Source organism: Hippopotamus amphibius, chromosome 10, assembly GCF_030028045.1.
Source record: "Hippopotamus amphibius kiboko isolate mHipAmp2 chromosome 10, mHipAmp2.hap2, whole genome shotgun sequence".
Classification (NCBI taxonomy): domain Eukaryota; kingdom Metazoa; phylum Chordata; class Mammalia; order Artiodactyla; family Hippopotamidae; genus Hippopotamus; species Hippopotamus amphibius.
This window is the reverse complement of record NC_080195.1, coordinates 101,592,551-101,614,737: the sequence shown is the minus strand read 5'-3', so window position 1 is coordinate 101,614,737 and position 22,187 is coordinate 101,592,551. Positions and strand designations below refer to the sequence as shown.

The following is a 22,187-nucleotide window of genomic DNA, read 5'->3' as shown; positions in this document are numbered from 1 at the left end:
CGAGAAAGAGTTTCCCTACAAGACAGATGTTATAATCTTATGTAATGTAATCACATATATCCCACCATCTTTGTCATGTTATATTGGCAAGGCCTGGGTCCCGCCCTCCTCCCCTTGGAGGAGACCACGCTATATATTGGATCCCAGGAGGATACTATGATTGTCAGGTGGACCATGGAGACCCACTTAAAGTCTACCTGTTAGCAATACTTAACAACAAATAATACTCATAGCCAGAATGAGAAGTAAATGTAGCAGTCATTGCACATTCATGCTGTGCTGAAGCACATGGGGGAAAGAGGTGGAATGATCATTTTACCTGATCCCCAACGACACAGGAATGGCCCACCTGGAATGATGAGCCTGTCCCCTCTCTTCCCTGATGGTCACGACCTACAAGAGGCAGCATCTGTTTTGATCTGCAAGTGCTTCTAGGAAAGGCAATTTTGACTGGGGAATCAGCTGCCCTCTGCATTCTCTCCTAGTAGGTAAATGCTGAGCCCAATTGGCAGATTGCCAAAGGGGCACATTTCTTTCTCTTTTAAAGGACTTGTGTGTTATTTGTGCATGTCCTGATAGAAGATAGATGTGTTAGAGGTTAAAATAGGTTCAATTGTAGCTTCTCTTTCTGTCCCCTACATTTCTTATTTATGCCACTGGACTTTCCTGGCATGATCTTCTTTTACTGCCTGTTGAGCCTCGGCAGAAATATTTCCTGCTCAAGTTTTCTCTTGCTCATAGAAGTTTCAACCTTATGTTAAAACTTTCTATTTAAAGTTAACTTGCTCTAAGCTCTCTTTTCCACACAGGACGCACACGACTTGCAAACATGGTGTATCTTTCTGATATACCTCCCAGGCTTGCATCTCGGGCTATGTGCTAGGTGTTTCTGCATGACTGTCTTGGGTTGGAGCCTTTCATTAGCAGATTCTAAGACAAGGATTTGAGTATAAGTTGTTTGTTTGGGAGACGATTCAAGGAAATAGCAGCAAGGAGTGGGGAGGTGAGACAGAAAAGAAAAATAAGCTGTCAAAGGGTGTGACATCAGGCAGGTTACTGCCGTGTGTGGCAGCATTTTATTTCTGCTGGGTGACTCTCTAGAACTTGCTTCCAGAGTTGTTGCCCTTGCTCTCACTCCCAGGGCGAGGGAGCTGGGAGTCTTCAGTCATTGGTTGGGGACTGCCTTTGAGGTGTATTAACTCCCCCTCATTTTTGGTTTGTTCCATGTGGTCTAAATGGGCTACAATGGCCAGCGATCACCTGAGGGAGAGAGAGGTTGGTGCTTGTAGTTGAAAGCCATTGGTTTGGAAGCACCTATCACATCTGCTCACCTGTTTCTCAGTTTGTCCCCTGAAAAGAACATGGTCATTCTCATGACAGCATTTCTTTCTATGTCAACATAGCACCCCCTCTTAATGCCTCCGTCTGTCAAACAACCACTACTCCTTGGTTATTGAGGCTTGAGTTTACTGGGTTATCTTCACTTTTCCAATGAGGAAGCTGAGGCTCAGAATATTCAAGTGACTTGCCTAATGTCGCGTGACTGGTCGGTGACAGGTCTTTTCACTATTCTACATGGCGGGGTGTCCTGGAGATAGAAAGGAGCTGATGCAGCTTTACTTGCAGAAGCTCTGACTTTGAGAAAGTCAGTGACCTAATCTAAGGCAACAGGGGTCACATTCCTCGGTGGCATTTCTCTCTGGGCTTCCTGTTTCTGAACTTCCTGTTTCCCCCAGCTGAAATTGGTGCACCAGCTTTCTCTAATTACATAGATGGCTTAATCATTCTCCTGAATCTCTGCTGTGCTACTAATTCTAACTAGTTCTGGAACCTCAGAACAAGCACATACCTTTGTTAGAGCATATTTTTCTCACGCAGTGAATTTTGGGAACCCTTTGAACCCTAACAATGTGAGACAGGTGACAGAGCACTTGCTTTTTATAGTGGGCTGGATCCAAAGGAAAAACTCAGCTTTATTTATTTTTCAGATACACTGTGGTTTGGATAACCTTCATAGGTCAAGCAGAAAATATTGTAGACCTTTTCAAAATATTCACAGACATGTTCTTTGTCTTCTTGTGCAAAGACTTAAAAGTGTGACAGGAATAGCTACCGATGTGACTAACTAGGGCTGCAGCAGTAAAGGCTTGTGAAACATAATGTACTAGAGATAGCATCTCCAGGAGAGAAGCTGCATTCCTCTCTTCTTGCGTGAGTTCCCGAAGGTTGTCGGCAAGCTGTGGGCAACATCTTTTCTTAAGACAAGCTAAGACATTCAATTTTACCCCAAAGTGAGTATCAAATGATCTGGGAGTGTAAGGAATACACAATGGTAGAGATTTTATTTCTAATGAGCAGAGACTGGAAACACATTTGAAAGTCTATCATGATGTTTCTTTTCCTACCTCAGCCTAGTGATCTCATTGGGTTGAATTCTCCGTGGTTTGGCTTCAAACTCTTTTCATTCCCATCTCCATCTTTCCAATTTGCCACCCCATTTTATGGTCTATATCTCTCCTTCCAAGTTCTTGCTGCTTTTTATCTTCTTGACTAGTCATCTTTTTTTTTTTTTTTAATTGAAGTATAGTTGATTAACAATGTTAGTTTCAGGTGTACAGCAAAGTGATTCAGTTATACATATACATTCTTTTTCATATTCTTTTATTACCAGATACTGAATATTGCTCCCTGTGCTATTCTGTAGGTCCTTGTTGTTTATGTACTTTATATATAGTAGTTTGTTTGGTTCCTTACTTTTTATTCAATCTGTTGCAAATTCCCACTGGCCCTTACCTCCACTTTTTTTTTTTTCCCACACCGCACGGCTTGTGGGATCTTAGTTCCCAGACCAAGGATTGAAGCCGTGCCCTCAGCAGTGAAAGTGCAGAGTCCTTACCACTAGACCACCAGGGAATTCCTTACTTCCGCTTAGTTTTATAAAATATGTACATGTGGCAACTAAGAGGGACAGAATGGAGAGAGTCCAGCAAGCTTCTCCAAGCCAGGCTGTATGGTTTTCCTTCAAGGCTTTCTATGCTCCTCCCAAATATGAGGTAATAAATTGAAGGAAATCTTTGTAGAGCAGATGGGGAAGCAGAGTCACCAAGGATGTAAAGGACTCAGTTGGAGTTCTATGACATAGGCCACCAAAAGAACAAGCTTCAGATCAGCTGATTTTTACTGTGATCTTTGATCCAATGAGATGACTTCCTTCTAGATGAGGGGTTGCAAAACTTCAACTCCAAGCCAAATCCTGTTCACCACCTGTTTTTGCAATTAAAGTTTTATCAATCTACAGACAGGCCCACCGGTTTGCATGTTACCTACACCTGCTTTCACCTGCTATCACGTGCTATCATGGTAACCTCAGCTGTTGCAGCAGAGATCCTATGAGCTGTGGAGCCTAAAATATGTACTCTCTGGTACTTTTTGGAAAAAGTTTGCTAACTCCAGAAGGTTATAAAACCTTGCATATCATGGGGTGAATATTTCTCCTAATTGGCTCTAGAAATATGATATAAAGCTTAATTAAAACTTCGAGTCTTCAAAGAAAGTTGTCTACAACAGTTTTCTTTTTTGTCATTGTATCAGTCAGTGTTCTCCAGAGGAACAGAATCAGTAGAAGGCATATATATATATATATATATATATATATATATAATTATGAATAATATAATTGTGTGTATGTATGTATGTGTTTACTTATTTATTATAGAGAATTGGCTCACATGATAATGGAGGCTGAGAACTCCAGACCTAGGGGAACCAATGGTGTAAAAGTCCTAGTCTGAAGGCAGGAGAACACTGATGTCCTAGCTCAAAGATGGTCAGGCAGAGGCTTTCTTTCTTACTTAGTCTTTTATTCTATTCAGGCCTTCGATGGATTGGATGAGGCCTGAAACATCCACCCACACTGGGGAGGGCAATCTGTCTTACTCAGTCTTCTGATTCAAATGTTAATCTCATCCAGGAACACTGTCACAGGCACACTCAGAAATACTGCTTAACCAAATATCTGGGCATCATGAAGCCCAGTCAGGTTGACACATAAATGGAACCTTCACAATCCTCCTTTCTGCCCTGGGAGTGGGGGGTTGTTATTGTAGCCCCTTCTCCTTCTCAGTCCAGGTAGGAGCCGGAAGATACCTTGGACCATTCCTGCATCATGAGTGCTCCCAGACTCTGCGTGGTAGTTTGTGTTCCAAGGAAAGAAGTCTTGCAGGGAGGCTATCATTGGTGATCCTAGAAGTGATAATACTCTTACTGACCAGGATTCCTGGACTCCTTTTTATTTATTTATTTATTTATTTATTTACTGAGGTACACAAAGTTCAATCATCTGTATTTATACACATATCCCCGTATTCCCTCCCTCCCTTGACTCCCCCCCACCCTCCCCGCCCCAGTCCTCTAAGGCATCTTCCATCCTCGAGTTGAAGTCCCTTTGTTATACAGCAACTTCCCACTGGCTATCTATTTTACAGTTGGTAGCATATGTATGTCTATGCTACTCTCTCACTTCGTCTCACCTTCCCCTTCACCTCCCGCCCCCCTCTAAACCTCGAGTTCTCCAGTCCATTCTCTGCATCTGCGTCCTTGTTCTCGTCTTGTCCCTGAGTTCATCAGTACCATTTTTAGATTCCGTATATATGAGTTAGCATACAATATTTGTCTTTCTCTTTCTGACTTACTTCACTCTGTATGACAGACTGTAGGTCTATCCACCTCATTACGTATAGCTCCATCTCATCCCTTTCTATAGCTGAGTAATATTCCATTGTATATATATGCCACATCTTCTTTATCCATTCATTTGCTGATGGGCATTTAGGTTGCTCCTGGACTCCTTAATCAATAGAAGTTGACTAAAGGCCAGACAAGAAATTCAGGCAAGGCTTTATTGTGGCCCCTGCTGCAGCAGGGGGGAGTGAGAACAAACAACAGGTTCCCTTGCTGGCTCTCTGAGGGGAGGCAAGCTGGTTCCTTATATGGGGTGAGGGTAGGGGCAGGTCCAGGGGTAGCGCTGGAGGGGTGGCTTAGGTGGTTTGCCCACCACTTTGTGGTGTTGTGTGCAGGGGCATGCACAGTACCCTGCTTCTGCTCCCAGCTCTTCAGAAGTGGCAGTTGGGTTTTTGTTTTTTGGTTTTGTATCCTTTTGTCCATAATTTGCCCCAACCGCACACACCTCTATAATTTCTTTGTATTTTGTTGCTCCAGGAAGCATCTATCTAGGTGCAAGCATTGCAGCAAAGGGCCCCAGGTCCCAGGTTCTAGCCTGTCTCAACATGTCAGTCCTTATCCAGCCTGAGTGAAGGACACAGATTCCAGGCAGGACCAGCTCCATAATTTGTGAGGCCCAGTGCAAGCTGAAAACGCTGGGCCCTTGCTGAAAAAAAAAAACAACCCAACCTATTATGAATTTCAAGATGGCAGCCGCAGGGCGTTGAACCAAGTGCAGGACCCATCTGAGTCCAGGGCTCTGTGCAAAGGCACAGGTTGTGTGTCCAGGAAGTTAGCTCTGATCCTGGGACTTCAGAGCACAAAGGGACATCAGAGGGCACCTGTTCATAGATGATGACTATTGCATTTGAAAACTGGTTACGTAGCCCTTCTCAGCTGACTACCTGGAGCGAGCATGAAGCCAAATTTGGCAGCCCTGGAGAGGAGCCCCACCAGGAGTGCATGCTTCTCTGCCCTGGCATGACTCACTGGACTGTGCACTTTCTGGATCTAAAGAGCATGTTTGGATCCACAAGCCACTCAGCTCCAGCCTCCTCCTAGCTCTCCCCTGAACCTGGAAGTTATTTTTAGGTGACCTGCCCTGGAGAGGTTTGACTTGTAATTTTCATGCCTGAGGTTTGGGTTTCACAGGAAATGTTTCAAAGAATTTAATATTGATACAATGTAACACACATATTAACAAGGGCATATTGGTTTTGTTCTTGTTGCCTAACCATTAGGAATTTCTATTCTTAGCCCTTTTCTCTTCTCACTGCTCCTTCCTAACTCAGTCTTCTCCTGAGCCTCTCACGGCCACACGAATTTCCTTTCCCTCATCTGCTGCCAACCCCTCTGGTTCCCTGCGATGAATGAGTTCTTATTGTTGCCAAATTCCTTTCAGTCTTTTCCAAACTCTTTTCTTCTTTGCACTGATCAGATTCTCCTCCGAATTTTTAGACCATGAATCTAAGGACTGACTTTCTCCCTTTGTCCCCCTGAACTGATGACACAGTGCAACACGTATTTAATCATGTCTCCTTCCTTCCCTGTCCCTGTCATTTGCTTTGTTTTCTAGACCTTCTCTTCAATCTTCCATCTTCATTGGATGGCTAAAGAGTCAGGAAATAAGTGACCAGCCAATCTGAATGCCCTAGTTCATTTACCTTTTGACTTCGTTGTACTTATCCTTCCATCTTCTTAGAACCTTACTTAGTTTATATGTCCAATCTTCCCATACTACTGAGAGGAAAAGCATCCCCTAGACTCTCCTGCCTTAAATTAAAAAAACAAAAACAAAAAAAACAACTGAACACGTGGTATATGCACAATTTACCTGCATGGGAAGGTGCAATGATGAAGAGATTGGAAGTTAAAACACATAGTGGTTTAACCACCAGGTGATGCTGCTAGCGGAGGTCAGCTTGGTTATGGTGTTAGGTGGTCTTGGGTGGGCAGGTGCACAGGTTCAATGCATGACTGAACAATCCACCTGTTGCTCGCAATTACTAGGTATCACTCTATAGACATTGGTAATGAATCAAATACCTGAATTTGCCTTGTGTTCTCCTGAGTTATGGATAACATTCCTGTAAACTGTGCCAATGATCAGAAATTACATAATTTAAGTTGCTATGATTGAGGCCTTGGAAATGTAGGAATTGGGCTTACACATTTATTTTAATATTTGACTCAATGTTCCTTTTTTGATAGAACACATTCTTTGTTTTCTATCACTTTTGTTCTTAGTCATCTAAACCATTAATAGGTGGAAGCATCCTTTCTTCATAAAGAAATGTAAGCAATGCCATTGCTTCACAAAGAAAGGTCATTTCTCTAGAAAGGGCATTGCTCTTATTTCAGTCTTATTAGCTATCTTCCAGCCATGATTTTCATCATCTCATATGTGTACAGACATTGGGTACTGAGTCACTGCTTGTGGATTGACTATGTAATAGTCCTTCATAGTGACATCTATCTGGTGGTGTCAAAACTTCACGATCTGCTCTCTCCATGAGTGCTGGGTGGTTCTTTATCATTTATGGGTAAGAAGAAAGGTAATTCCCAGGCAAGTTTCTCAAATCTCTGAGCGCCCAAGATATTTTACCTCGAGTTTACTCCCCTGAACTCCATGGTAGAAACATGGTTGAAACCATGAGTTGAAGCTTTTTGGTAAATCTCTTATGGATGTGAGATACCTAAACTAAAATCCAGGACCCAGAGGACTGGGGTTGCTGAAAAAAGAAAGATTGTGAGGCAAAGTGCCTAGAGTGAGATGTACATACATATACACCTGTGTGTACCTGTACGCGACACCCAGAGGACAGCTCTTTAACATGTCTCCACATTAGGGTTAAGCCTTACTTACCTCCAGTATAAATCATCACTCTTGTGGTTTTGGTCATTTTGCAGAAATGATATTTTCCTTCTTATTTAGAGACTGCTCCACTGTAGTACATTGCCTTGATTGTGGAGATTGTGGGAGCTGTGATTCTGGTGCAGTTAGCCTTCTCATTTCGGGAAAACTTATCTCCTGTGATAAGGAAGAAACTTGAAGATTTCACACAAATTTTTCTATATTTGCATACTCATGCTGTGCCTCTGCCCCAAACACTGCCCCAGCTCTGCCTGGGTAACTCTCTTTACTCTTAAAGAGCCAGATCAAAATGCCACCATCTTCAAGAAGGCTTTGCCAATCCTTGACAGCAAACTTAATCTCTTCCTTGACTCTTAGTTTTTGCCTCTTCTAAACCATGGGTCCTGGCTTTTGCAGCCCAAGAGCAACTCCATCCCAGGAAAGGTCTCACCTCTTGCTGCATTGCAGGCAGATTCAAAGTGAGGACAATTACCTGTTTGACCTTGTACCCCATTCCCCATGGGGCCCAACAAAGTGCCTTGTGTATAACAGGTTCTCGATAACTATTTGTTGAATTAAATTACATTACATTTTATAAATGTTTGTGAGTGAGAGAGCATTGCCTTACATGGCTTACAAAAAAAACCTGTTAGGATAAAAATAGACCAACAAGAACTTAAGTGGAAGGGTTACATCTTACACAATGAGGTTGTATCACTTCAGATTTTTGGAAAACCTCTCAGAATCTGTGCTTCCTAAGGATCTTGCTGCTCCAGCATTTTGCCCACAGGCGAAAAGGCAATCAGAATGGATTTTGATAAAACAGAATATTTTTAGGCATGCTAATCAGCCCGGCTCTGCCAAATTCTTGGCCTTCGGTATGTGCTGCTGAGTAATGTCAGATGCTCACACGTACACACACTGACATTTACAAGGCATGAGAGGGCTCGGCCAAGTTCAGAAACAAAGCCCCCCTTTTGATTGGTTCACCAGAGCTTCCTCAGATGCATTTGGTCTTTGCTACTGGAGGGACCGACTAGTTGCTGGTACCAAGTGAAATTCCGTTCACTGTTTTTCACTCCGGGAAATAACATTGGCATATGAGGGCCAGGCACCCTGTGAAGTTTTGGATTCATGAGGTTACACGTCCAGCTATGTGAGGGGCACCTAGGGCTGCTCTGGCGTTGGCACTAACAGAAGCTGCACATAGGGCTTGAGCTGTTTTAGAACCTCCGGTGAGGGATTCTAGAAGTGAAAGTGAACAGGGCTGTGCTCCAAACACGTCCTGGATGATCTTAGAAAATTCCAGATAAAAATCCAAGAGGCCTACTCTTTTTTTCAGAAAAAATGCTCTCCTAAAGAAATAAAATAGAAAGAAAGAGCTATTTTACTTTCGTGCTCCATAAAAACATTATATTTAGTAACTTCTGTAATTCCACTGTCTTTTTTAGATGGAGAAGTCTCCCAAGAAAGAGAGAGCAGAACATTGTGTGTGTGTGTGTGTGTGTGTGTGTGTGTGTGTAAGGACTGAATCTCTGTCTAGGCAAAAATACTAGTTAGATAGTTTATGGGAAAGGATTTTATAAGGCTAAGCAGAATAAGTTCTATTTTCAAGATAGTGCCGTTTTATGAAAAGTGTCTCTTTTCACATTGTATGGTTAACGCTATAAGAATTGTGAGTAGTTACCTCCAGAGTAGAAGCAATGCTGAGAATTCAAATCTGCTGCTTTAAAGGCCATCATGGAATTTACGAGTTTCTAGACACTCTTTCCTCATTTAGGTTTAGAACGACACCAACTGTACCTTCCTCCAGTGGTGCTGACATTGTTATCCCTTTTGCTACCATCAGGGCCCCGTGGGATGGGAAGGACTCTGGGAGATGCCAGACAGTCTATTCTGGCCATGTGTAGGAAAGCAAACGCTTTTATGATGGAGGCACTAGGAATTCTGGAAACATCCGCACTGCCTCCAGGCACCTTTTAGCTCTTAACCCTGAAGAATCATTCTTGTTAAGTTCTGAAGTCATTCTGTGGAAATGGGGTGTGGTGATGCCCTTTCAGAGGGCAACTACGGATGGGTAAGGGTGGGATCACTCACGGGGACGTCTAGTACCATCTGCCCCAAACCTCCTGGTCTCTGCATGGCTCACTGCGTGATGGCAGAGGGACGGTCTGGGAGGGAAACTTGGCGTTGTAACACAACCACCATCTTACATTCCCAGTGCTTTCCACTTTTCAAGTTCATCTTACGTTCACCGTCTTTAAAATAACTCGGAGCTGACCTTATCGCTCTCCTCTCTCTGCTTTGCCCCATCAGAGGAGGACATGGTGCGGTGACTTGCCTGTGTACACACGGCTGGTGAAGGACCCAGTTGAGTGGAATCTTGTAGTCTTAACAGCTACTCGAGGACTCTGCTACCATGTGTGAGGACTTGGTGTCACAGCCAGGAAGGCTCTGTCTTTATTTTATTTTATTTTATTTTTAAGCTTTTTTTTTTTGGCTGTGCCATGCAGAATCATAGTTTCCTGACCAGGGATGGAACTGTGCCTGTTGCTGTGGAAGCCTGGAGTCTTAACCACTGGACCACCAGGGAAGTCCCGAGGCTCTGTCTTTTGATGGAGTAGATGCATTCAGGATCATGGAAGCAGGTGCGTCTAATTGAAACACTTCCTTTTTTTATGATAGATGAAGAAAACATGTACCTATATGACAAGAATAATAATTTTCCAGACTGGCTTCTGGAAGGAGTGGCAAGATGATGATGGTGATTTTTATTGACTACTGAGATTACTTCTGTTTTTGTTTTATTATTATAATAATGCTATTAAGATCATCTTTATATGTAAATCTTAATCTACATTTCCTACATTTCCTATTATTTCCTTTATATATATTCTTTCTTTCTTTTCTTTTAGACGCTTCAAGATTATTATAGGGCATTTCTATGTCCAAGTTATGATTGGAACTCAAACAACTAAGTTAAAAACGTCTTCCAAGGACTTTATGACATCAGAGACAACGCACAGCCTGGGGAGGGGTTATTTACTGAAAAAACAGCTGTTTATTTGGCGCCTTTAACTGTCATGAGGACCAGAGGATTCATTCCTGGTGGTTAGGATGACCTAACAGACTAGTGAGGCTACTTTCAGGTATTTCGAATTCTCTTTGTCCCAGCTCCGTAAGAACACACTTTTTTGCTTAGCCTATTTCTGTCAAACAGGCGCGGAGAAAATGTAGATTAGAAACTGGTTCCAGGACTTAAATGCAACAGTTCAATCTTAGAGATTAAGAAAAATTGGAGCGGGAACCAGTCATATTACAAACAAGATATCAGACTAATGCAACTGTATTTAGACATAAAAAGTTTTATGTTTTTTTCTATTTATTATTTTCCTATATCCTGTCTATGAACTAAAGGTTTTTTTTTTTTTTTTTTAAACAAAACTCTTGCTCACGGTGGTTCTAAACAGAACATAGGTTTTAAAAAGGGGCTTAAAATTTTTTCTGTTTAAATCTTCATTGTGACATCTCTCTGCCCTTAACTGATGGCTGGTTTTAGGCACATGATTTCAAGAAGAAAAGGAAAAGAAAAAAACATTTTTAATCTTCTCCTTCTAGAATAATCCATGGTGGAGTTTTTAATTAGTGCGTGGTGCCTAGAATAATCTGCCTCTTTCAATCATCTTAAACTCAACAAATTCCCTTTGAACAGTAGGTATATTTACAAGCATCATCCAAAATAAGGACTGGTTCTTTTCAATATCATTTCAGAATTCATAGGTCTGCTAGGAAGCCAGCAGCCCTTAGATGTATTAGATGAAGAATGTCTCAGGATTTCCCTGTGTGAAGGTAGTGGATTAATGTATCTTAACATTCTTTGAAGTCTCCAAACTTGGTGAGTTTGGAAGAGCTGGCTGAAAAGTGGTGTAACTAACAGCTCAGGGTCAGCTATATTTCAGTTGCCAAAAAGTCTTTCATTGCTTACAAGAGAGACTGAACCAGGGTCTAGTCTTAGCCCTGATACTAGTGAGTGGTAATGACCTGAAGAGTTACTTAACTTCTCTGAGACTTTGTTCTCTAATCTGTAGAATGGGTTTGGCCAGGTAGACATCAATGGTTATTTCCACAGTTATTAAGTTAATCTGTTAAATGGTTGTATACTCTGCTGTGATGTTCTATACAACAATGGTACACAAAGTGAGAACCTTACAGCTAGAGATTAAAAATTATTAAGGGTATATCAATTGTATCTCAATAAAAGTTCTTTAAAAATGCAAAAAAAAATATTAAGGAAACCTAATTTCATACTTAGAAGATTTTTCTTTTCCTTTTTTTTCGCAAAGCTCACTCTATAAGATTTCCATATGCTTTTCTCTTTCTTAATTTAACCTAATATATGACTGAATCCCTTCATACATTAATGTATTTCTTCACTGGGTTATGAACACTGTAAGTTCATGCACTGTCTATTTCAGAGATATTTACTTGGCCATTAGTCCTTTCTACCTCCAAGGTGAGCGTAGGTTATCTGCTTCTTGGCAAAGCAATGGCCCATTCAACCAGGTTAGTTAAAATAGAAGTGATAAAATGACTAACTTACTAACTGATTATTTTTATTTCTCAACTAGTTGTTTTGGTGTATAAACATACAGTCTGCTATTTTGCTAGAGATTATGCCAATTTTTGGAAGAAAACATCAATGTTACAAAGCCATAAAACACCTTTGATGTGATTGTAAAAGGTGCATAATCTCTCTCTGGTTATACTCTTTCTAATTTCTTGGTAGAATGATCAATTAAGTCAGCTGAGAGCCATACCTACTTAGCCATCCCCCGGTTTACTTATCTTGCTTCTGAAAATACCATCCTCTTGGTGCTGTGAGCAGAGACCACATTATAATAGCAAGATTGCTTCTTAGAGGATCATACTCTGAAGGTCAAGTTCAAGGTTACCAATGCTTAACAATATTGGTATTCACACCTTTTGACTGGAATCTTAAAATTTAAAAAAAACTTCATTTTTTTTGCAGCAGCTTTAGGTTCATAACAAAATTGATAGGAAAAAAAAAGATTTCCCATATACCCCCTGCCCCCACACATCCATAGCCTTGTCTGTTATCAACATTCTCTACCCGACTGGTATCTTTGTTATAACTGATGAGCCTATGTTGAGAGACCATAATTATCCGAAGTCCATAGTTTACCTTGGGGTTCAGTCTTGGTGTTGTACAGCCTGTGGGTTTGAACAAATGTTTAATGACATGTATCCATCATTATAGTTTTATCCAGAGTATTTTTGCTGCCGTAGACATCATCTGGGCTCTGCCTGTTCATCCCCACATCTCAAGCCTCCAACCCCTGGCAACCACCGATCTTTTTAGCGTCTTCATAGTTTTGACTTTTCCAGAAAGTCCTGTTGTTGGGACACAGCCTTTCCAGATTGGCTTCTTTGTAACCCTCCATGCCATTTCATGACTTAATAGCTCATTTCCTTTTAGTGCTAAATAATATTACATTGTCTGGCTGTGCCACCATGTGTGTATCAGTCACCTCCTGAAGGACATCTTAATTGCTTCCAAGTTTTGGCAATTATGAATACAGCTGCTATAAACACTCATGAACAGGTTTTTGTGTGGTCATACATCTTCACCTCCTTTGTGTAAATACCAAGGAGCACGACTGTTGAATTGTATGGTAAGAGTATGTTTAGTTTTGTGAGAAACCTCCAAACAGTCTTCCACATTTTGCATTCCACCAGCCATGTGTGAGACTTCCTGTTGCTTCACATCCTTGCCAGCACTAGGAGTTGTCAGTGTTTCAGATTTTGGCCATTCTAGACCTCTAAACTTTATAAAAGGTGTGAAATGTTGGCTGTGTTTCCTTTATTCCAAGAAACAAGTTTGTGCTCTCAGGTGTCTTAAAATGGACTCTGGAGGCAGGCACCTCTGAAGCTGAGAAAGTTATTTCAACTCTGCCTCAGTTTCCTCTTCTGGAAAATGGGACAATAACCTTATAAGTTATTGTGAAAATATATGTGGGGAACAGTGCTTGGCACATACAAAACACTATATAAGTATCTCCTAATATGATTATAAAGATATTGATCATTATTTTTACTATTGAGAGACTAATCATGTCCTTGTTTCTGATGGAGGCGGGAGGGTTCGAGGACCCTTGAAATGTAGATAGTTCAACCTCTTGGCCAATGCCTGAATCTCCTACGATAGCAATATTAGAAAGTAGAGCCAACTTGGATAGGTGAATACAGCCCAATACTGGATGCACAAATGAACCCTGTAACAGGAATCTAAAGTACCAGGTCTTCAAAGTCTTAAAAAATTAGATCACGGTGCTCATTGTGCAACAAGGTTTATCAGAAATCTAGACCAGTTTGCTCAAATATGGATGATTTGGTGGATTTGGTAACATGAGTAATTCAGTTGTCCCCAAGTACTTGGAGGAAACAAACCAGAAAATGGAAATTCTATGAAAGTTCTAAGAAACAGGGCAGGAATATTCCCACCCTGACAGTCTCCCTCTGACAGTGGAGAGGGGAACCAAGTTTTATTCATTTAAATTGGAGTGTAGTTGATTTACAATGTTGCATTAGTTTCTGGTATATAGGAAAGTGATTCAGTTATATATGTATAATCTTTTTCAGATTCTTTTCCATTATAGGTTATTACAAGGTATTGAATACAGTTCCTTGTGCTGCATAGTAGGACTTAGTCATTTATCTGTCTTACATATGGTAGTGTGTATCCGTTGATGCCAAGCTCCTAATTTACCCCCCCTTCCCTTTGGTAACCATAAGTTTGTTTTCTATGTCTCTGAGTCTGTTTCTGTTTTGTGGAGTATGTTCATTTGTAGCATTTTTTAAGATTCCACATGCAAATGATATCATACGCTATTTGAGGGACCAAGTTTTAAGTGCAGCTTAGCTTCGTATAATTGATAACTCTGCATGTTTTCTCAGAGGATGGAATATATCTTTCCATTTCTCTATTTCCAATTCACTATGTTCAGAATCTTTTTGATTCTCTGGAATTTTAGGAAACCCAGATATCCCAGCAATAATTCTCAAACCTCACAGAAACCTCTAAAAATAACTTGAGGAAAAGAATTAAGCCCAAGTGGTCCAATATTTGATGGAAACTGGTGTACATAACAACGGCAAAGTCAAGTGAAAAAGAACTCATGAAGTGTCTATTCGTCCACAAGTAGACGATACTTCTGTGTTAAGAGGAATTTTGCCTCTAATGTTTTCATTTTAAACCACTAATGTGGTAGCAGTATTGTGACTACAGAATGTAACACCATTTCTGGACAATTCCTTTGAAAGTTAAATACAGTTTTGTGTGTGTGTGTGTGTGTGTGTGTGTGTTTACATAGGATCACCCAAAGTAAGCTCATGTGTGTTTTCATCATTACTCATTGGCCTGGAAGGTTTTAAAGCTATTCTGTGCAATAAACGCCACATAGACTAAGAGAAGCTGTGCAGAGGGGTCTGCGCCAGCATTTTTACAGGTGAGCACAGTGGGGCTCAGAGAGGTGTAGTAGCTTGACCACAGTCACATGATCAGAAAGACAGAATGGGCCTCCCCATCTGAGTCTTGCAATATAGTGCTGGATTTACTCTTCTTCCTCATAAAGCTTCCCCTCCCCAGGCCACAGCAACTCCCCATATCTGAGTATTATTTTCAATTCCTCTCTTCCCCTTCCCTTCCATATCGGAAGCATCAGCTACACCTGTAGACGCCATGGCCACAACATGCTTACACAACATACGTGATCCATCGATCTCTCTTGGAAGTGTCCATTCCCATTACTACAAGGATGTGAAGGCATCTTCACATCTTCATGCACCATTGCAAGTGATTTCTTTCTTTTCTTTTTTAATTTTTAATTTTATTTATTTAAAAATCATTTTTAATTTTTTAAAATAAATTTATCTGTTTATTGATTTATTGTCTGTGTTGGGTCTTCTCACAGGCTTTAGGTGTACGGGTGTCAGTAGTTGCAGCACACAGGCTCAGTAGTTGTGGCTTGTGGGCTCTGGAGTGCAGGTTCAGGAGTTGTGGCACACAGGCTTAGTTGCTCCATGGCACGTGGGATCTTCCTGGACCAGGGCTCACACCTGTGTCCCCTGCATTGGCAGGAGGATTCTTAACCACTGCACCACCAGGGAAGTCCCTATTGCAAGTGATTTCTGACTGGGTATCCTGCTTCCTTCTGTTCTCTACTCCTTCAAACCCTTTCGCCATAGGCAGCCAGAGTGATCTTTGTAATAGGCTTGAAGCCTTCCGAAGGCTTCTCTTCCCACTATAAAACCCCCATGCCTGAATGCTGCAGACCTTCCATGGGACAGCCGTGCCTGGTGCTCAGACCTCAGTCCTCCACCCCTCCCTCCCCTTCTTCACTCCTGGAGACGGGGCTTGTTTGTTCTCTTCCAGCCTGTCCAGACGCTTCCCTTTGTCAGGGTTCTTGTACCAGCTCTTACGTCTGGAATGCTCTCTCTGACACCATAGAACTTTATATGGTTAGAGTAAATTTTTAGATTGGCTCTAGCTCAATATTACCTCTTTTCAGACCACCCCATATAAAACAGCGTCTCAGAGACTTTCTGTCAAATCACCCTACTGTGATTCTCAACATAGCTTATCTATTTTATAAGCTATCCTTATGACACATTATTTTAAACATCTATTCCTTTATTTTAAACATCTATTTTCTATTGATCTTCTTCCTATCAGCATGGTCGTGAGCAAGGCTTTGCTTATTTTATTCACCTGTGTCCCTCAATACTTGTGAATGAACGCAGGGGTGATGCTAGGTCTAATTTTTCCTGTATCACGCATCATGCTGCCTAGTTATCCTCCAGCTTACTGAAGTGACAGGTGTTCACCCTGTGGCCAGAAATGCCGACTCCGAAGGCAGTTATACATGGCTCAAATCCAAGCGCAGAGGATGGTGAGTTTCCCGGAATCCTCCTCTGTAAAATAGATAGAGCTAATGATAGTATCCACCAGGTTGGAGTGGTTGAGACAATTAAACATGGAAACATGGTAACAATGAAAAGTGCCAGCTACTCTTACTGTAGAATGTGTGTGCATTATTTAGGTCCTACAGTTTTGTTGTATATAAAAACCATGACATTTATGTGCTTTTATTACTTATTATATATATCTACATTATACATGTTAGCTATTTTTATTATTATTTGATAGAGTAGCAAATAGAAAGTGTTACAAGATTTGTGAAATACCATAAAATAGATGCCAGCCACTCTTGTCTTAGCTGGCTCTGTTACAAGAGTCGGAGAGGTTCCTCCTGGTAGCCAGCCTGTCTTCCTTCCTTCCTTCCTTCCTTCCTTCCTTCCTTCCTTCCTTCCTTCTTTCCTCTCTCCCTCCTTCCCCCCCCCTCTATTTCATATAGCTTTTATTTACTTATTGTAAGAATACTCAACATGAGATCTACCCTCTTAACATTTATCGAAGTGCACAACACAGCATTGTTAACTGTAGGCACTATGTCCTACAGCAGATCTCTAGAACTTACTCATCTTGTATAGCAGAAACTTTATGTAACTGTTTTGATGAAGTAAACAGCAGCGGTAGGATATGTAGTTACGACAAACGTCCTGAAGGCGGCAGCAGAGGACTAAGGTTTGGAAAAGGCTCCAGGGTCCTTGCGAGGCACCATGTACGGTTTGAAGGGGTTAGAAAAGTTATCACATGGGTCTGTTTTCGTATCTTAAAATTCCCTTCCATTATTATTGCTGGGAAGGGGTGTGTCATGGCATTTCGGGAAGTTTCTGTAATGCAAATGATATCTGGGAAACGGGAGCTTGCTATTATTCATCAAAACCTCAGGCAAAATGAGAGCACTGGCGCATTAACAGGATGCAAGGAAGTGGAACTGGTGGTGGAGGTGAGATAGCGGCCGGTAGCAGGAAGAAAAGGGCTTGGGTTTGGGCACGTCCCAGGACGCCTTGATCTGCAGAGAGGTGCACAGCCAGGGAAAGCCAGAACTACACCGTGGGGCTAGAGCAACCCCCTCTTGGCTGGATCTAAGGTTTGAACGCCTGGAAAAACGTCATCCATAAAGTTTAAATAACATGTAGACTCCAAAATGTCTATGTGTACACATCAGATTCTCCGTATCTGTTAGAGATCCAGTTAGTAACAAAATAGATAAAAGGAGACCAGGAATATTGTCAAGGGTTCAGATAGCGACTCTCTGCAATTAAATGTGAAGTACTTCTTATGCACCACCAGAGGGCAGTATTACACCACAAAAGTTTTACAACCTGAGGTTCCATCTTGTAAACTAAGTGGACCGCCTGCAATCACACGTGTTTCCCATTTGTAGCAGTAATTGGAATTATGCTTATAAAAAGCAATTATTCTTTATTTGCAATTTTTTCCGTAAATGAAAAATACTTTTCTCTTTTTTCTTGGTTATTGTTGTTGCTAACAGTGGCTGTAATTATTAGATGGGGGCCTAAATGTTGTATTGTCTGTGACTATTCATTTTATGATTCAAAATTATCAGTGGGGAAAAAAAACTAACCAGTATATGAACTGACGTACAACACCCTCACGGCCAGAATATATCAACTGCTGCAAAATTGCAAAATAAAATAACATAAAACTGTTCAGTTCATAATTTACTCTCTTTGATTTGCAGCCTATGGCTTTTCCTTAATAGCATAAAACAAGAGTTACAAAATACAGTTCATATGGTTTACACATTTTATGAACACTTGTGCATAAAATAACCCTCTGTAAGTGCATTTAGTGGTTGAAGCGTTTGCAAAGGTGATTATCAAATAAGATAATGTATGTAAACTCTCTAGCCCAAGTCTTACGCATAGCAGGGATCATAAAAAGTGGAAGCTGCTGCTCCGTTCATTAAGAGAAATGATAGATTAGGGAATAGGGACAACAGTCCTTTACTGCGGTGGTACAGGAGCAGCCAAACGGTGAAGTATCAGGCTGATGCTTTGGTGGAAACATCACAGGGTGAGCTGTCTGCTATGCCTCCCTAGCTGACTGTCTCAGGGCACAAAAAACAATAAAACATTCTATCTTCAGGAGACACTGCAGACCACAGTGTTCAGCAGTGAACCGTTAACACCTTTTGCGAATAGCAAATACATATTTTTCTATTTTGCTTGATTGGGATTAAATCTCCAGGGAAAACTTAAAAGAACACTTTTGGGGGAAGCTGTTGCTGGGATCTGCTGTGTGTCTGTTTTCTTGGAGAACTTCAGAGCAATAGAATATTTGGTAGCCGTAGTGACACTACAGCTTCAAGACACTATTGGACTGTGCAGGACATAACAGGCAAAGATGAGCGGTCTTAATGGCTGGGATCATCCAATTTTCACCGTCTTCTCTTGTTTTAGACTTCTTTCTCCTCCTAGTAGGTGTAGATGGGGCGAATTCCTTAAGTAAGATCTCTTGTTTGGACCAATTTAGACTCTAGCCATTGTTCAAGCTTTTCCCTCCCTCCCTCCTTCCCTCCCACCCTCCTTCCTTCCTTTCTTCCTCCCTTTTTCCTTCCTGGGCATTCTAATGCCTTGTTGCTTATTGTATTCTATTCCTTTTAGATCCAAACATTAGAAGCAAGTGCTTTATTTAACCTATTTCCTATTCTGGACAGAATTATATCCCCTCTTTCCATATATACAAGTATGTCGAAGTCCTCAGCCCCAGTACCTCAGAATATAACTGTATTTGGAGATAGGGTCTTTAAAGAGGTAATTAAGGGTAAATGAGATCATCAAGGTGGCCCTAATCTAATGACTGGCGTTCTTATAAGAAGACCTGAAGACACAGACACACAGAGGGGAGACCGTGTGACGACACGGAGAAGACAGCCCTCTACGAGCCAAGGAGAGAGGCCTCAGAAAAAAACCAAACCTTCTGACACCTTGATCTTGGACTTTCAGCCCCCAGAACTGTGGGACAATAATTTTCTGTGGTTTAAGTGGCTCCGTCTGTGGTACTTTGTTACGGCAGCCCTAGCAAATGAATACATCCCCTTAGAATATATGTAAATAATGGAACCCTTCAGGCATTTGTGCCTCATCCCTGCTCAGGAGCCGTGCTGCTCTTCTCTGTTTCAGTATAATTGTCGTACATGTGCTCCTGAAGCTAGCAGTCCTGGGGGATTCCTTAACTCCCAAATTTACCAAAGTGTTTTAAAAACTGGGCTTTCCTGGAGTCGGGGTCTCACCCCTGCTGTGGCCACATCCCACCACTGCCGCCCACTTGGCATTTGCACGAGTGTGAGCACACACCGGATCACAGTGCCTGTGAGCAGTTTCAGGGCCCCTCTCCTAGGGACAGCACGTCGATTCACTTTCACATTTAACATCGCCATGTGTACGAAAGCATCATCAAGAAATGGAACACACTTAAAAATGGTGGCGTGTGGGTGGGGAGGATTGGGGACCGTGACTAAAGGGAAAATATGGGTCAAAAACTTTCTCTTCGTGTTGGGCAGGCAAAACGTCTCCCCCGCCATAGAGTGATCACGTGTCTATAGAGCTCATTAAAATTCCCGAGTTTGGGTGAAAATATTGAAATAAAATACTGCAGATGGCAGCATGACATTACACATGATGGTTTTGGACCAAAGCCACTGCGTCATTGTCCCACTTTTTTTTTTTTTTTCCAAGTGGGTAAGTTACTGGAACTTTTTAAAAAAATGATTGTTTAGGGTGAAAACTTTGCACAGGCAATTATGCCTGTTTTTCAAGTTCACTTCCATGGCCTGTAGGACAAAGTACCAATCAGCTACATCCCCTTGAAAAGCCTCTAGGCAAATACATTGTTATTCTAGCTACCCACTTGGAGGATCCCAAGATTAGATTTCAACCTATTTTGAAATTAAACTTCAGAGATGTGCCCAACTTTCTTTCAAGTCCCTAAAGATAAGTTTACCAAATGTTAACAAAGAAATAATTATTCTCAGAACCTATGGCAACAAAATGATGAGAATGAGAGCGGCCTTTTAGACTGACGCACACATGCTACTCTGTCAGGGACATACAAATGCAGTTCAATTTTCCTCCCATTCATTTTTAACCAGAAAAAATAATTGCGATGGGAGCTCCACTAATGACTGCTTTCAGCAAAATCTCCAAAACTCTAAACACCAGGTCAGCAAATGTTTTCTCCTCAGGTTCAGGAAGTAAATATTTTCAGCTTTTTGGGCCACCTGGCCTCTATCATAACTCTGCCTTGTACCCGAAAGCAGCCACGGACAATATGTACACCAACTGGTGTGGCTGTGTCCCAATAAATCTTTATTTATAAAAGCAGGTGGACAGATTTGGCTGTACATAGTTTGCCAATATCTGCTCTAAACCTGGGCTTGCTAATCCTCCGTGGAAGACCCCCTGTATTAAGTTTGAACCCTTCTATGGACATTTTGCCCTCCCTCATCTCTCCCCTCCCCCGTTATGTGCTGCTACAATTCATGTATATTTCAAGCACGAACTTGTGTCATTTCTTTTGGAGGTAAAATGTTGAGCTTGAGACATGTTTAATGGTGATGTTGGCCTGGGCTTATTTCATTTTTTCCTGTTTCTTCCAGTGGGGCTCATCTGGCTGGGGTTCAACTTTAGGAATATGGGTTTGGATTTGGGACCACGCTTGTTTCGAAACTGACCCAGGAAGTATGAAGGTAATGGCATAAACGCTCTTCAGAGATATTGAAGGTAAAGCATGCTCCTAGTAAGCAAAGAACCAGCTTCGGGAGTTATTTACATTAGTAATTATATTAGAGGTCACATAAACATGCGTTTATGAACTGTGCCCTGTAGGTAACAAAATGCATTAAGCGATTTTCAAAAAGGTGATGTTTTTACTAACGTGTTTATCAACAGTCGGGTTCCATAAGTTCCTAAATCCGAATACAGTTCACTCAAGGCCAATGTCTAATCTCTGGTTGAAGATGGTCCAGGTGTCGACAATGATGATGAGTTTGTGGAAATCAGCAAACATGATCTCCTCACGGCTACCTCAAGGCAGACCTGAACCCTGATTGGCCCCAGACTGTTTCCCTTCTTGAAGGGATTCCCTTGAAGGGAATTGAGCTGCTAGGCTGTTTCCCACCTGTCCAGACTGGGACAGACCTCAGAAGGGTAAAGCAAATCATTTCCAGGAACTTCTTCTGGGGCAATTACATATGCAAGGATGCTTTTGATAGCTTCTGGCCTCTAATTCTAAGCTTATAAGAACATTATAGAAGTGATGACCTTGAGCAGGAAACAAGCTGGTTAAGGATATCTCTTTTGGCACAGAAAATCCACTCACACTACACTTGATAGACTTTGTATGGATGAATTTAAGAATAAACTCCATCATCCATATGAGGACTATGATACCCATGGATTGAAAAGTGGGCAGAAATCTGTGGTTGGCCTTCAAATCTTGAGCCTGGAGTTGTTTGAATTCCCGCTTTGTGTCAGCGCTCTTGTAGGAGAGTAAAGACATTCCAGAGGCTTACCTGTACAATTAAGGACTCTGTCTATTTTTATCTTTCTTGCCAATTTAGAGATCTTATTGCATGGGCTGAGATGAAGAAATAGACAAAGCTAC

General features: G+C 41.5%; 1 non-coding gene across 1 annotated transcript; it reads right to left on the bottom strand.

The window, feature by feature from the left end:
* Window positions 1–19,633: 19,633 nt before the first annotated feature.
* On the bottom strand, window positions 19,634–19,740 carry LOC130830647 (U6 spliceosomal RNA). Its single transcript, XR_009047821.1, has one exon. It is a non-coding gene; the product is annotated as a U6 spliceosomal RNA (small nuclear RNA).
* Between the last annotated feature and the right edge of the window lie 2,447 nt (window positions 19,741–22,187).